General features: G+C 44.2%; 1 protein-coding gene across 7 annotated transcripts in view; it reads left to right on the forward strand.

Annotated features, from left to right (window-relative positions):
* Positions 1–13,841, forward strand: part of raraa (retinoic acid receptor, alpha a) — a 145,391-nt gene that overhangs the window by 14,090 nt on the left and 117,460 nt on the right. For 4 of the 7 annotated variants that reach the window (XM_034571605.1, XM_034571607.1, XM_034571606.1 and 1 more), the window contains exon 2: positions 4,438–4,507. The exons of 2 other annotated variants lie outside the window; for them this stretch is intronic. The gene's annotated coding sequence lies outside the window, so the exon portion shown is untranslated. Of the gene's footprint in view, positions 1–4,437; positions 4,542–13,841 lie in introns of all 7 variants that reach the window. One more of the 7 variants, XM_034571609.1, reaches the window with a different exon arrangement.

A 13,841-nucleotide genomic window follows, 5' to 3' on the forward strand; every position in this document is an offset into this window, starting at 1 on the left:
ACTTTTGAATAGCCGTCAACTTATTGATTCTCCTTCAAGGTCGGCATCAATTCCTCTCTGCCCTGTTTTTTTCTGTTTGCGACAGCGGCGGGCAAACGCATGTACAAACAAAAATCTAATAATACTTGCTCAATTGACTCGGAAGGAGGGGAAGACCCATTAAAAATAACCTACCATGGCAATTTCCACTCATATTCTCTTCGCTGGGAGAGGAGCCTTTGTCATTGCGGGCAGTGTTTGGGTGTGATTATGTAATCTATCAGGGTATTACCATAAAGGGGAGGGGGGTGGGGTGTCGAGGGGTTGGAAGGTAATAGCGGTGCTACTGATGATCATCGTCTAGCAACTGCCCAAGGGCAGGAATGTTTTGTGCGCCGATGTGTCCGACAGGTGGCTAGGAGACGCTAATTGATTAATGATCAGAGTGATATATGAGCCCCTGCGGCCAGCCTAAACATAAAAGCTCAGAGCACCGGTGTCGCTCTAAATCATTTCCAACCAGGCCAGTAAACCCAAAACAGTTCCCCCATTAGCATATGAAAGACCAATCAGAAGCTGGACTGTGCCTTCCAAGCCCCTTTGTGGACCGCCTATTGTCAACATCCTGAGTCTGAATTAACAGGCGAGCATTTTATGCCAGATGAATAATGACAACAAAGATGGTTTTATAATAAGGGTCACTCAGCACTAATGAATCATTAACATCTCCACAATCTATGCCTTTGATATTGTTGGGTTTTAGCCCCTTTTTCTGCCTCTGCACCGCTTTGAGAAGAGCAACACATTTGCCCAGATGACTGTATATCGTAAGAGGAACTCTTGTCTCCTCAACTGTAGGAGATGCAACCTGCTATTTTACTACAGAGCATGAAATATTGTTTTAAACCTCAAAGTTGAATTAATGTCTTCTCACCGTTTGTTATAAGAACTATAATTCCTCATACCTGGAGGTGAGATCCTTTTACATTGCTGTTTTTGCTCTGTACATCACACAGCTGACATATTTTCAATTCAAGTGGTGTCAGATTCTTCCTGAATGATTGAACATTAGTGGAATTCACCTGCTCCCAGTTGGTCATATTTTGCACTTGGTGTTCCATGTCACACTGTCGAGGTGGATTAGTTTCTCTGTCTCGCTTCTTCTCTGCTTCTGTCTCTCTGAATCTCCCTCCGTCTCTTCCTCTCACTCTCTCTGGTTATTTACCATTCCACGGGGGGCCTTTCGTGACCCTCTTCATTGTTTTGTTTGGATGACTCTGAAGGACAATGGCAGTCTGGAGCCTTGGCCGGCACTCAGCGTGTGTGAATCTGCGTCTTTCCATTGGGAGTGCTGTCCTCCGATGTCAAGAAAGGTTATGTGATCTATGTGCGACTGAAGGGGGTTTCCACCGCTGAGAGTCAGAGCCTCAAAGAGAGGGATTTATATTGTGTTGGTGAGTGTGTGTATGTGCGTGCGTGCATACGGCCTGTGGAATTTTATACAACCAAGTGAGTTAAAACAACACATTGTGTCTGTTTTAATGTGAGCTCATGACTCTCGCCACAGGGCTGCCATTCCCAAGTAACCACACACTTGGAGACTGCTGGTCGTACCCTCTATCAGTTTTTTACACATTTGTAGTGAGCGGCAGTGGAGGGGCACTGCTGTCACAGCGAGTAAGCGAATGTCCCAGGGCCGATCAAACCTTTTTAACCATCAGCACTACAGCAACCCAAATCCCAGTCCAAGTTGCCGATGCTAGGCCGTACACGTAAGATCGGGTGACCCCACTGTATTATCCTTTCAGGCTCTCTGCTCGGTGAGTCTGTGTGTCCCCGAGCAATTGAGGTCTTCTAGGTGCAGTAAATTGGGTTCAATTTGAAAAGCAGATGGACTTGTCTGGCCAGGCTCCAGCAGTGAGGGCCCCCTCTTCACTCTCTGGGTGTGTGTGTGCGTGTGTGTGTGTGTGCGTGTGTGTATGTGTGTTAAAGGTGAGTGTCTGCATTGAGTTGCTTTTGCCCATCAGCAAAGATAAAGACGCGATTACCCCAGGCTACTCCTGTCCACTCTCATCAGTGTATGGGCTCCGGGCTCTCTCTCTCACACACACACACACACACACACACACACACACACACACACACACACACACACACACACACACACACACACACACGCATAAATGTTGTCCTCATTTCATCCTACCTGCTGTCTTTAAATTAAGCTGTTCCTGGTCTAGTGGACTGACAAAACCTCAGCATTCAAACACCACTCAGGTCCACAACAGGAAATGAGGGCGTATAACAAGACAGGAAGTGAGATGAGGAGTCATTCAGGGCCTGGGCACTGACCACACGATTGTCATGTTGGATTGGATACCAGAGGGAACAGTCTCACACATTAAAGTGCAGCCAGCTGTAATAACAAACACCATCTCATTATATCATATAGTAGACTGGGTCACTGTCAGCTAGTTTGTCTATGAATTGTCATCATACAAAGCAATGCACCAGAGTCACACCTTCAATGAATGGAGGTATGGTCTGATGCAATGAAATGAGTATTACTGTACATGTTTAAAATGCCATTTAAAGGCAAAGGAACAAATGCCGGTGCATTAATCACTTGGCTTTTGTTGACCTCTGTCACTGATTAATGAAATGCAACACAATGCACCAGAATTGTCAGGTGATTTAAAGACATGTTGAGAAATTGTGTTGGATAAACCCACACATACAATATAAAAAAGCCACGCATGCCAATGCAAACAACACACTAGTAAAACTTATAATGTTCAGTTTGTGGTGTTGACTCAGATCTTTGTATGAAATTGAAGGATGTGGTTTTGCATTATTATCATAAACTGGGCAGGGACACATTAAATATTAGGTTGTGTTTGATACAGGATATTTGCATTTGATTGGACTGAGGTGCAACTATTCATGGTGTATTTGTTCATAGCCAGTGGTTAAACAAACTTTGCGAACAAAGCCATGAATGAAACATTCATCTGGCAAAAACTTTGTGAATGTGGAACTGGGATTTGATTGAAGGTCTCAATATTGAATTGAGGCTTGTCCACCAGCTTGGAAGTGTGTCCCATGGAAACGGAAACCAGTCTTTATAGAAAAGATTAATATTTTTTTGTCTTTTTTGGAAAAATGCTATTTTTACATCTCTGCAGTTTGACTGTCCTCGGGAGCTTGTGATAACAAATTAGTGTGAAATTCATTTGCTCCTTGTAAAATGGCACCAAGGCCACTCTGACCTGGAGGGAGGGGATTTTTTTCTGTGGTGGTATCATGACACATCTTAAAAGCAACCATTACCATGGCTGTCAGAAAAGCTCTGTCCTGATATAACTTGCTGCATTCTTTTTTTATCTAGCTATTACAGAAATGTTCTTTTTATTGTGACAAGTGCCTGGTGAAGTAAAATAATCTAAAATAGACCATAATTTTAAATGTCATTGGTTTCTCTTGAACATGCCTTTGGAAAAACTTGGCCTACTCCAAAGTTCTGCAGTTAATGGGAGCTGGATGGATCCTGTAGCCAGGATCTGCTAAAAAAAGATGGTCTGCTTTCTCTGTTTTCCTCAAACAGAAAGACAGTGTGCACTCACTGCTTTTGAATGCTTTTGACACAAACCAATTTTCTATTCCAATATTATTGACCATGATTGTGCAGCTTGGCATTTATGTTGAATTCATAAACCAACAAAGTGCCTTTTTACATGTGCAAACCACCACCCTGTAATTGCCATCCAGTTGTTTTTGGTTAAAAACAATTCCACAAAGCATTTTCCATGCTTTCTGCAGCACAAAGGTGCCGTTTATCAGAGATTCTAAGTGCCATGTGACTCCTTCAATTTAGAACTGCAAGCGAACATGGTAAATACTTCTGATATTTTCACAACATGCATAAACAAAATGGCATTGTTCACATAAGCCAGTGATGCTAGATCCTTGTGTGCAGCAGCCATTCATCTTTCCAATATCAGCCAAGCTCTCCTTCCATGAAAAGATGACACGCCACTTTAGTTTGTCTCCATCTTGGCAATGAAGGCGCCTCTGTGTCCCTATTTGTGCATCATGCTGAGGGGATTTCTAGGCAGCCACCTGATTCACATTGCTGTAATTGAGTTGTGGCCATAAGCACTACTGTGCCTGCCTGGGCCCTAGGTAATTCTCACACCACAAAAGCACTGTTTTACTCCAGTTTTCACATGATGTCTGGGGCACAAACATAGTGAGTGAGAAAGTCCAATCTATTGGAAAAGGGCGGGGAGATTACAGGCAGTATGAGAGCGAGGGAAGGAAAAAGAGTGTAAGAGGTTTGTGTAGTGAAAGAGTTCTGAGCCAGAGAGGCTAGGGAGTCACTGAGTCTGCAGCACGTGGATAAGGACCACAAAGCTCTTGGTTTCAAATATCTCTCTCTCTTTCTTTCTCTCTCCTCAGAGCTTAGGAGCTGCAATCGATTCAAGGGGAGATTTCCTTGGACAAGGACAGGGAGATTGACGTTTTTGGGGTAAGCCCGAATTTGTCACTCCTCTCATCTCTGGGTAATTGGACCTCTTCACACTCCACACATGTGTGTGTGTGGGTACCAAACACCATCTTGCTTTCTATACAGTAGCGTTGTTCCTCATCATGTGACAGCCATGTTGGGTTTGTGGTCGGGTTCACACGATGTGTGGCTCATGACTGAGCGTTTTGTCTGTTGTGTCATATCTTCTGCCTTTTACTACCTCGGTAAAACTTACTGTTTGTGCTCAGCTGAATGTCTTTGCAAACCTGTGGAATCATTTTCAATCACGTGTACACACTTATACGCTGTGTACTGTTTAGAGGACTTACTGAATCCTGTGGCCTGCATGCTGCCAGTGGTGGGATCAAGTCTAATCCCAGATCTGTTGCATCAGAGTTGGAGCTGGCAGCTAGGAGATTTGCTCCGTCATGTTAAAGTGACAAAGACGAAACAGAAACAGCCGTTTATTATTAAGAACTGGCTTGAAGAACTAGGACCATCACTCAGTGTGTATATAGACTTATTTATTGTGTCTGATCATCTTACTTGTATCAGCTGCAAAACATTATGGCAGCTGAAATAATAATACTATTGATTTTATTCTGTCATTTCCCTTTATTTCATTTCATGCTGATTTGCCAGGATGTTGACACAATAATGACTGACAGAAAGGAGCAGAAAAGGTTGGTCAGTTCTTCTCGGCCGATCATAGCACCATGTCCCCAGGACTGAGACAGAATTTCTCCTGTCCTGTCCTGTTTGGTCTTCTCCTGCCTGTACACACTTGCATTTATCCTTTCCTGTCCTGCTCTGTCATGTCACAGTTTGACCTGTCCAATCCTGACCTGTCCTTTCCTTCTTGATCGCTTACCACAGAGGAACAACATCCACCCCCATACCAGCCTTAAAGCTAAAGCAAATAGGATGGTATGTGCACCAAAACCCCAGCCAATACTGCTATCAGTGGATGGCCATGCCAGTGAGGTTTTGTGTTTTTTTTGTGCACAAGCGTGTAGTCACACTCCTACAAGACATCCATGTGTCGTAACTGGGAATGACAAGTGGTCTGGCAGATACACCGCTGTTAGCAACCGGTCTGGCATACAGCTGTCCTGATGGACTAAGGCTGACACTTTGGTCATATATGCGTACAACTCAGATTTCCTGTCTCTTCTTTTGTCTTTCTACACCCTTTGATTTGTGCTCTTGGAAAAAATCATACTACTGTGTTGACTTAGCTCTTGTGAGGTTAGAAGTTGGCAAAGGCAGCCAGAAAGACATGGAAGAATAAAAGTAGGGAAGCTTTCTTTTTTAACTTCCTCTGCTCGTGATAAAACATCACGTTTTTTTTTTCTGGAATCAAGCAATTATTCAATTTGCTTCTTTATTTGTTTATTGCTGATTTATTTAGTGAATGGGGGGGGGGGGTACGTGCAGTACTTCTAGGAAGTGATTTTCCAATTCCTCTCACTCTCCGTCTCTGAGTTTGCAGGTTTAGGTTTTTATCTCCAAGTTGAGCACTATTTAACCCCCCCTCCCCGTCATAATTTAGATCCAGTCTCATAAGTGGGTTGGGAAGCGACCCCAGCAGTTGATGTGGAACACATGCCTTTAATGATTCACACTCTGCGTGCGGTAGGTCGGTGGTGGCTGCCGAGCCCGCAGCCTCTCCCTCTGTCTAGAATGGAACTCCTGTGTTTTCATTTTTGTGTTGTGTTTTTCTCTACTCCACACATGGAAACTTCAGGGAAGTTTATATGTGTTGTTTATGCACAGTTGTTCCTGTGTAATGGGGCTTCTTACTCCCTGTAGAAGCTGGACAGAGTTGAATAATCAGTATTCAACACCTTTGCTGCTGCAGCTTTCCTTCAGTTTTTGTACTTTTCCCCAAGTTAGATTAAAACTGCCTTCCTTGTGTGGCCCTGCCAATTTCTGTGAAACTCCAGTGGCTCCTTAGGCATTTCTGTTATTTCATTGTGACAAATGTTACTGTGGTGTTTGGTGTGATTGTTTTCCACATGGGGGCTTTCCAACACTCACATCCTGAATAACCAATTTGATTTGTTTGATTTACACAAACCTCCAAATCTGGAGAGTTAACAGTTGAATAAACTACTTAAAGCTCAGTTGGTGTCAGCTTATATATCTGCTGCTGAGCCCATTTATTGTGAGGCTTTTGAATAGCAAGATATTGTGTGGCATCTTACTTCCTCTGCCTCAGCGGAATAGCAGAAGTGTTCTGCAAGTTCTGATGCTCAATTGATTTTAAGTTTTCAGTTGTGTGTTCTCCACCCACAGGGAAAAAATGGGGAAGTTTACGACAACAACATGAATCATATTCAAACAAATGCATCCAATGCGTTTCCGCTGTGCATTCTCAGCCATCTGTGTCACTCACATTTCGTGCTCAGATAGGGAATTTCTGTCTGCATGGTTTAGGAGCAGTGAAATGTGACAGCACGTGAGGGGGAGAGGGCACAGTCCATCCAAGTTGACATAAATTGCTTCCTGTTTTTGCCTTTACGCAGTCCCCCCCAAAACCCCAGCCAACATTTTTCCATCCACGCTTCCATCTTTTGTTCTTCTCCCTTCTTCTCTCCAACTCTTCCTCTGTCTCGCCATCCTGGGTCCCACGCCCCTTTGTTAGGCCTTGTCTGACCCTCTCCTTCCTCCGCTCACACATATGTACATCTCTCAATTTCCTACACACACTCCACATCACACATGCATGGTATGATTGTGGACAATCTCATGTCCTTGAAACTTTCGGGTGGCAGCAGCACTCAAAAACTATACTAACGCACTTGCTGACCTTGCTTGACAGAGGAGCTGCTCATGTGCAGTGAGATGACTCAGGAAACGGCTTGTTCTGTAAATGCCAGGCTGAGGCATTGTGTTTTTGTGCAAATGTGATGCAGTCATTGTTTCTCAGGCTACAACAGATCATATTTTGTCACGATTCAAAGACATGTTTGTGTGTGTTGTTGGAAGTGGGGAATGCTTTGCTCTTTTGCATTAGTGAGAGAGTGATTTTGATTGTAGCTCGTTTTCCCCCACAAGTGGTTGATTTGATGCCCATGAGTTTACCAATCCTGTTTAGTGTGTTTTTATGTGGTGGTGCTCAGTTTTTACAATACCCATAATCCAAAGCAACAAAGTGCCACTCGTAAAGCATTGCTTTTATGAAACTAAGCCTTTGTGCTTTTTTATGTACTGTGTTTTGAGTAAATTGGTGTTAATCTGTTTGGGGTCATAAATTAAGCTTTATGTTAGAACTTGTTTTATGAAATATAGTGTTCCCAAAGCTGATTTTGGAGCAACAGAGTAGGTGCTTGAAGTATGGGGTGTGTGCGTGCGTGCGTGTGCGTGTGCGTGTGCGTGTTGAAATTGATGAAGAGACCTCCCTGGATTTGAGTGTGCTATAAAGCACCACCCGATACTGCCTGTAGAAAACCCCAGCCACTCTAGGCGAGAGGGCGTAGCTAACAGTACTGAGCAGTCTGCAGTTCCTCTTTGGGGCGCCTCCTGACAGGAACTTGGCAGCAAGGAAACATAAACAAATTCCCTGTGGTGGGCTGGCAAGCTGGGCGGCGCGGTTCCCCCCGCTACCATACATGCACAGCGCAGCACGGCCCAGCTCGGACTAGCCCGCTCAGCTCAGCTGTGCGAAATACATCTTAAAGGGACAGTTGCCGCCTGCGCTTTTTCAGGGGGCACAGGCCCACTCTGCATCTGTAGTCTGTTTTCCCTGTAGTTGTCACGGTTGCATAGGCCGACATGTTTGCTTTCCACTGTATTGTTTCAGACTGACAGTGATGTGTGTTACTCCTGGTGCAATATCTTCTCGGAGGTTTCCTACAACACCATTCAAATGCTGCCTGGAGGAGGGAAACTGCTGCCAGGGGTCCCAAAATGGTTGTTTGTGCTGAGGTAGCAGAAAACAGTCGCAATGATGTAACGATGGAGGTTGGGGAGATGGGAGGGAGGCCTCTCAAGCCACTATAGTAGAGGGGTGTGGGGGGCCCCAATAGTCATAACACACACATCCACATGCTCACACAGAACATTCATGCTCATACAGAACATACATGCTTGCACATATACTTATTTATACCCGTGTGTGCATGGACTCATGTGCTTATAGTTTTCTCGTTCCCTCTCTCTTTCTCTCTACCTCTTTCTCTCTTGCTCTCCAAACACAGTGGTGTATTGTGCAGCCTGACCTGGTCCCTGTCCAAAGGCAAAGAGAACCCAGATTGCTGAAACAGAGTGCCCACTGCTAACATGCCGGCCAGGCTGTAGTTGTTATAGCCTGCTATGGCCTTCCAAACCAATGGGGACCGCTAACTGTGGCCCAGAATCTGTGTGCATACGTGTGTGTGTATGTGCACACACACATAAACTTTCTTTTTGATCAGCCACTGAAGGGTTTTTTGGACAGCGCTTGCAGGAGCCGACATGGCACCTCAGTGCAATTTCATGAGCACTGGTAAAGGCATTTGCCTGACTTTTAATAGTCCTAAGTCTCCACAACATCATCCAAATGCACTATTTTCATCCGTCGTTTAATCGTGCTGCTGGTGGAGATGGGCCGTGGATGCTGCAATTCTTACAAGATGGATTCAATGTCAACAGTGAATCTCTTTTTTTCACTTTTTCCCTCCAGAGTAGTGATGGAAGCTAGAGCCAGCTCACAGTCTGCCTCATTTGCTTCAGTCGTCTGCTTGACTGGCTCATCTGTGTGATCTTCTCTGTTTACGTAATGGAGAAGGGGAATTTGGCGATGGATACCATAGATTTAGTATTTTTGGTGTAAATAGAGCCTCAATTATAATTTTATTTTCAACATTAACTTAACACATTTGTGTGACCCAGCTTATTTAAATACACCTACATTAAATGAGCCCCCTCACACATGTCATTTCAGGCATGTAATTGCATTGGACCATGAGTAAACCTTTATGCAAAAATCATTGCAGACTTCTTAAGAACATGTAAAACAGGAAGCGGCGGGGGATTATGTCACTGCCACACTTTTGTGGAAGTAACTGTCGTTTCCTCAGCACTGTGTGTATGTGTGTGTAAGAGATAGAATAGAACAGCCAGTGCTCTCTCTGTGAGCAGCAGAGAGGTGGAGGAGGAGAAGGGGGTGACAGAAAGTCTTAGGATCAAGCTGTTCCACTGACAGAGCACAGCACAGGCAGCTCTGGTGACACTGCAGTGCACAGGAGGAAGGAAAGCTGAGGAGGAAATAGAGGAGAAGATGGCACCAAAAGTGAGTTAGAGAGATAGAGTGAAGAAAACTGCAGACGAGGCCAATGAAAACGGGCGATTTAGAGACGGAGGTGAAGGTGAGCACTCCTGGTGTGGCAGCAGGTCTCCCGGGATGCCATTAGTTGCTGTGTGTGTGAGAGAGAGCGATCAAATGCGTGCACAGTGTGTAACGTTCTCTATTAGACTCATAATGTAAGTCTTCCTAATGCACGTACATCTACTGTATGTTCTACTGCTTGTATGTGTCCTAGCACTTACCCTCCCACCGATGAGGGAAAGGAGAAGGCATCAAGGGCCCAGATGTATCTTCACCCCACCTACACCTCCTCTCCAAGGTCCCACTAGGCACATCTCTGTAATGGCTCCTTATTGATCCTGAGGCCTCCTTGTCCACACTCAATGCCCATCGATCGGCACCTCACAAAGAGTCTCACAGGGCTGCTTCATATTCTGTGGCTTGCGGGTAGATGGATAGTAGCTGTTGGTGTGCATGTGTGTAAAACAGTACCTGTTAATATTTTAGAAAGGAGAGGCCGGTATCTGCGTGCCTGTGCCTTCATTCATCTGTGTACTTCTTTTTGTCAGAGCGGGACTGTGCGTCTCCCTACCTCTCCGACAATCTTCCTGTACCCCATTAATGTAGCCGGAGACCTCCAGTGACCACATCAAACTATGAACGATGCAGGCCTTCATGTCTAAAAACCTGGCAGCATAAAGACATAAACACCCGACATAAAAAGACTTGCTCTGCCACTCTCTGTAGTCTCACACCAGAGAGACAAGACAGAGAAGGAAGAAAAGACTTCCTCGCTTCCCATGTCAAAAAAAAGCCTGATTAATCAGTCAAGCCACATGAAAACTTTGCTTGTTATTGTTGCTGCTTGATTTATTAAAGGCCTGGATCTGGGTCAAGCATCCCCCTTCTCTCTCTCTCTCTCTCTCTCTCTCTCCCTCTCTCCCTCTCCTCTCTGTCTTACCCTCTTTGCCTTTTTTTTTTTTTTGTACCTAAACAAGGGCCCACCCCCCACGTCTCTTCCCTTTGTCTCTCATCTGGTTTTCTGTTTTTGTTAAAGGACAGTTGATTAATGATGCCACAGACAAAGCCCACAGTCTGCTCTCAGCCCGGGCTCAGATAGAGCTCCACTCTAGGTAAACCAAAACACATGTGCTCCGGACAGCCACTGCGAACCCCTGAGGAGCGAGCGGGAGAATGGGAAAGAGAGGAGAAATTAACGACAGTAGTCACTGATGTATTATATACAGGGATATACTGTAGGCTCCTCCCTGCACTGGAAAATGTGCAGCAAGAGGAAAGAGAGGAAGGTTGATGGAGCAGTGTGTAATACGCTCAGGGTGTGGCCTTTTTACAGCATTTGTGGTTAACTAAGATTTAGTTGCACCATTCCAGCCCATACGTGTTCATTAAAGTGTAAAGTTATCCTTTGGCTCAGGCTCAGTTTCACCTCTCGTGGTTTGAAATTGCACATATTTACTGATTTTAATGTAGCAAAGAGACGTTTTAGTACCTTAGTTGTGTTGCCTGCCCGCAGGCTCCTGAGAGTCTTGTAGAGGCGAAGTGCCTTATTGAGTTATAAGGGAGCATATTATTCCCGTGACTGAATTGAGAGCTTTATTGTCAGTTGTCTTCATAATGGCGGGGCTTGACATTCATGTCATACTCTATCGCTACATACAGCCTATGTTTGTGTATGTGGGTGCATTTATGTTTGAATGCAGTACTGACATGCTCTAATTGGCTGTGCTTGCCGCCTACAGTAAACATGTCATCTCAGGAATTATTACCCAGAAGGACTACCGGCTAATGACAATTATATGTTCACTTTTACGATATGGTATTAACCTCTCCTTCAGTTCAGACCTCTTCATGTAACCATAAGCCCATAGCATGTTGATTGTATTGTGTGATGGCGATGTGCCTCAGGGCATCTCTTAACTCTTAACCTGAGCAGTTTGTGAAGTTCTATTGCATTTGAACAATGTCTATAATCGATATTTGGAGTATTTTTTTACCAAAAAGAAATAGCATACAGCTCCCTTTTAAATTAATTGACTTGATTGTATAAGTGTTCATATTGGATTTTATTTGGCTACCAATTGACAGTAATGTTGCTTTACACTTTTGTAGTTGTCTTCACCAAGAGAGATATATCTTTTCAGCCTTTATATCGCAGACATGCAATCACAATCCTTTTTTACTCTGTTGCTTAGGTCTCATATTACATATATGCAGTGTAAGCAAAACTACTGAGAAACACATTGTTCCAAGGTGTTTACCTTAGTGCTAACCCTTTTGCTGCTTTTGTTGTGTTATACACTGTATTTGTAGCCGCCAATGGAGGTTATGTTTTCACCCCTGACTTGGTGGAACGATGCAGTCTGGATCAGGGAAGATCCCATTACATTTTTGGTGCAGATGCAGATTTTTTTTCGCTTTCATAAACATTGTGAGAACAATTTATACCATTTTTCTAGGAAATAATTAATGGATCTTGATGAAAAAAAGTTTGGCTTATTTAGGGAACTGATACCTATGAGTGCGTGTGCAATTTGGTGCAGCTTGTTTGAATTTAAGGGAACTATTGTGCCTTGGCGAAGGTATGTGCTCTACTGAGTGACATTCTAGTTGATCTAGGGAAACCAGATTTCAAACAAACAATGTGTAGCTCCTATAACATGAGCTGGGTTAATTGTAGTGTAGTATAATAGTATTAATATAATATATAGACTTTATTTTGATGTATGAAGCTGTGACAGTGCAATAGCAGCCAACAGTTTGATGACATGTCTGCAGAGCCAGATGTATCTCTGTCAGAAATTTCCGATACCTCAGATTTGGAAATGAAGTCAGGTGCTTATGAGAAGGAAGAGGTTTTTACCCTTTGCCCATTAACTAATTTAAACATTATTATCCTTAGATTTTTAACTTGAACAGATATGACCATGCTCTGCCACCACCCAGGCTGCAGTGTGTGGGCCAAAGTAAGCTGGTCAGCAAGGTCACCATCCAAGACCAACAGCAACATCACCAGCACTTTACGTAGCTGTGCACACCCAGGGGATGGATGGAGCTCTCCTGACAAGTCTGCCGCAGTCATCCACTGCCTCTCACCCAGACGATATATGCCTACCAGCTTCCTGTCTTTTCCAGCTCACACATGGGATGATCACGAAGCCTTCCTGTGGGTCTATGAGGGATTAGCAGTGGCATGTGGACAACCGGAAGAGGAGGCAGGCTGAGAGCTGCCGAGCAGCGACCGTGGCCCTGGAGCGACATTGTGGCAGAAAAATGAATCTCCATCTCCTTAATTTTGTCCTCCGTCCCTTGGTCTGGATTTGTATTATAGAGAATCATAGGAGAGAAGGGCTGGTTAAACAACACTTCCACCAATGCTACTGGTTTGTTTACAACTGTGTTAAGCCCTGCTAAAGATCAAGGTTGTGACTCAAGGCTCACTTTGGGACACCAATGAAGGCATTTTGCATGTTAGAGCAGGGCGTACTTTGCAATATTCACATACTTATTCTTGTATATGACTGGAAACGAGAATACAAAAAAAGATGTCTCCCGCACTTCAAGTCCCCAGATTGACACAGATTGGCATGATTTTACAATGAGAAAATGCACTGGGGAATGTTCACAGGGTTAGTGGGACTCACTATGAAATGGGGCTGAGTTGGGTCCCATATTCACTTCAGAAAAAAAGGGCCCTATGCTCTAGATCAAGGCAATAAATTGTGGTCACTAGGACAGCTGAGCCTCTGCTGATGGGTAGAAAAAAGCTAATGAAAATGTGTGTTTTTCCTCTTTTTCATTGCCCTTCTTTATTTGACCAGGATGCCACTAAAATCCATTAAACGCATGGTTGACATTGTCATGTGTGCACTGAGAGGGAGAGTGTGTTGTGCATGAAATCTAAAATATATTACACACAGTATACAGTAAAGTAAATTTTTCCTAGATAACCAGGAGTATTCAGAGCAGCGGCGTAGGCGACATGTCACTTGTTGACACAGTCTCCTGCTGTGGGGCCTGAGCACG

This window comes from Hippoglossus hippoglossus, chromosome 19 (assembly GCF_009819705.1).
Source record: "Hippoglossus hippoglossus isolate fHipHip1 chromosome 19, fHipHip1.pri, whole genome shotgun sequence".
NCBI classification, from domain to species: Eukaryota; Metazoa; Chordata; class Actinopteri; order Pleuronectiformes; family Pleuronectidae; genus Hippoglossus; species Hippoglossus hippoglossus.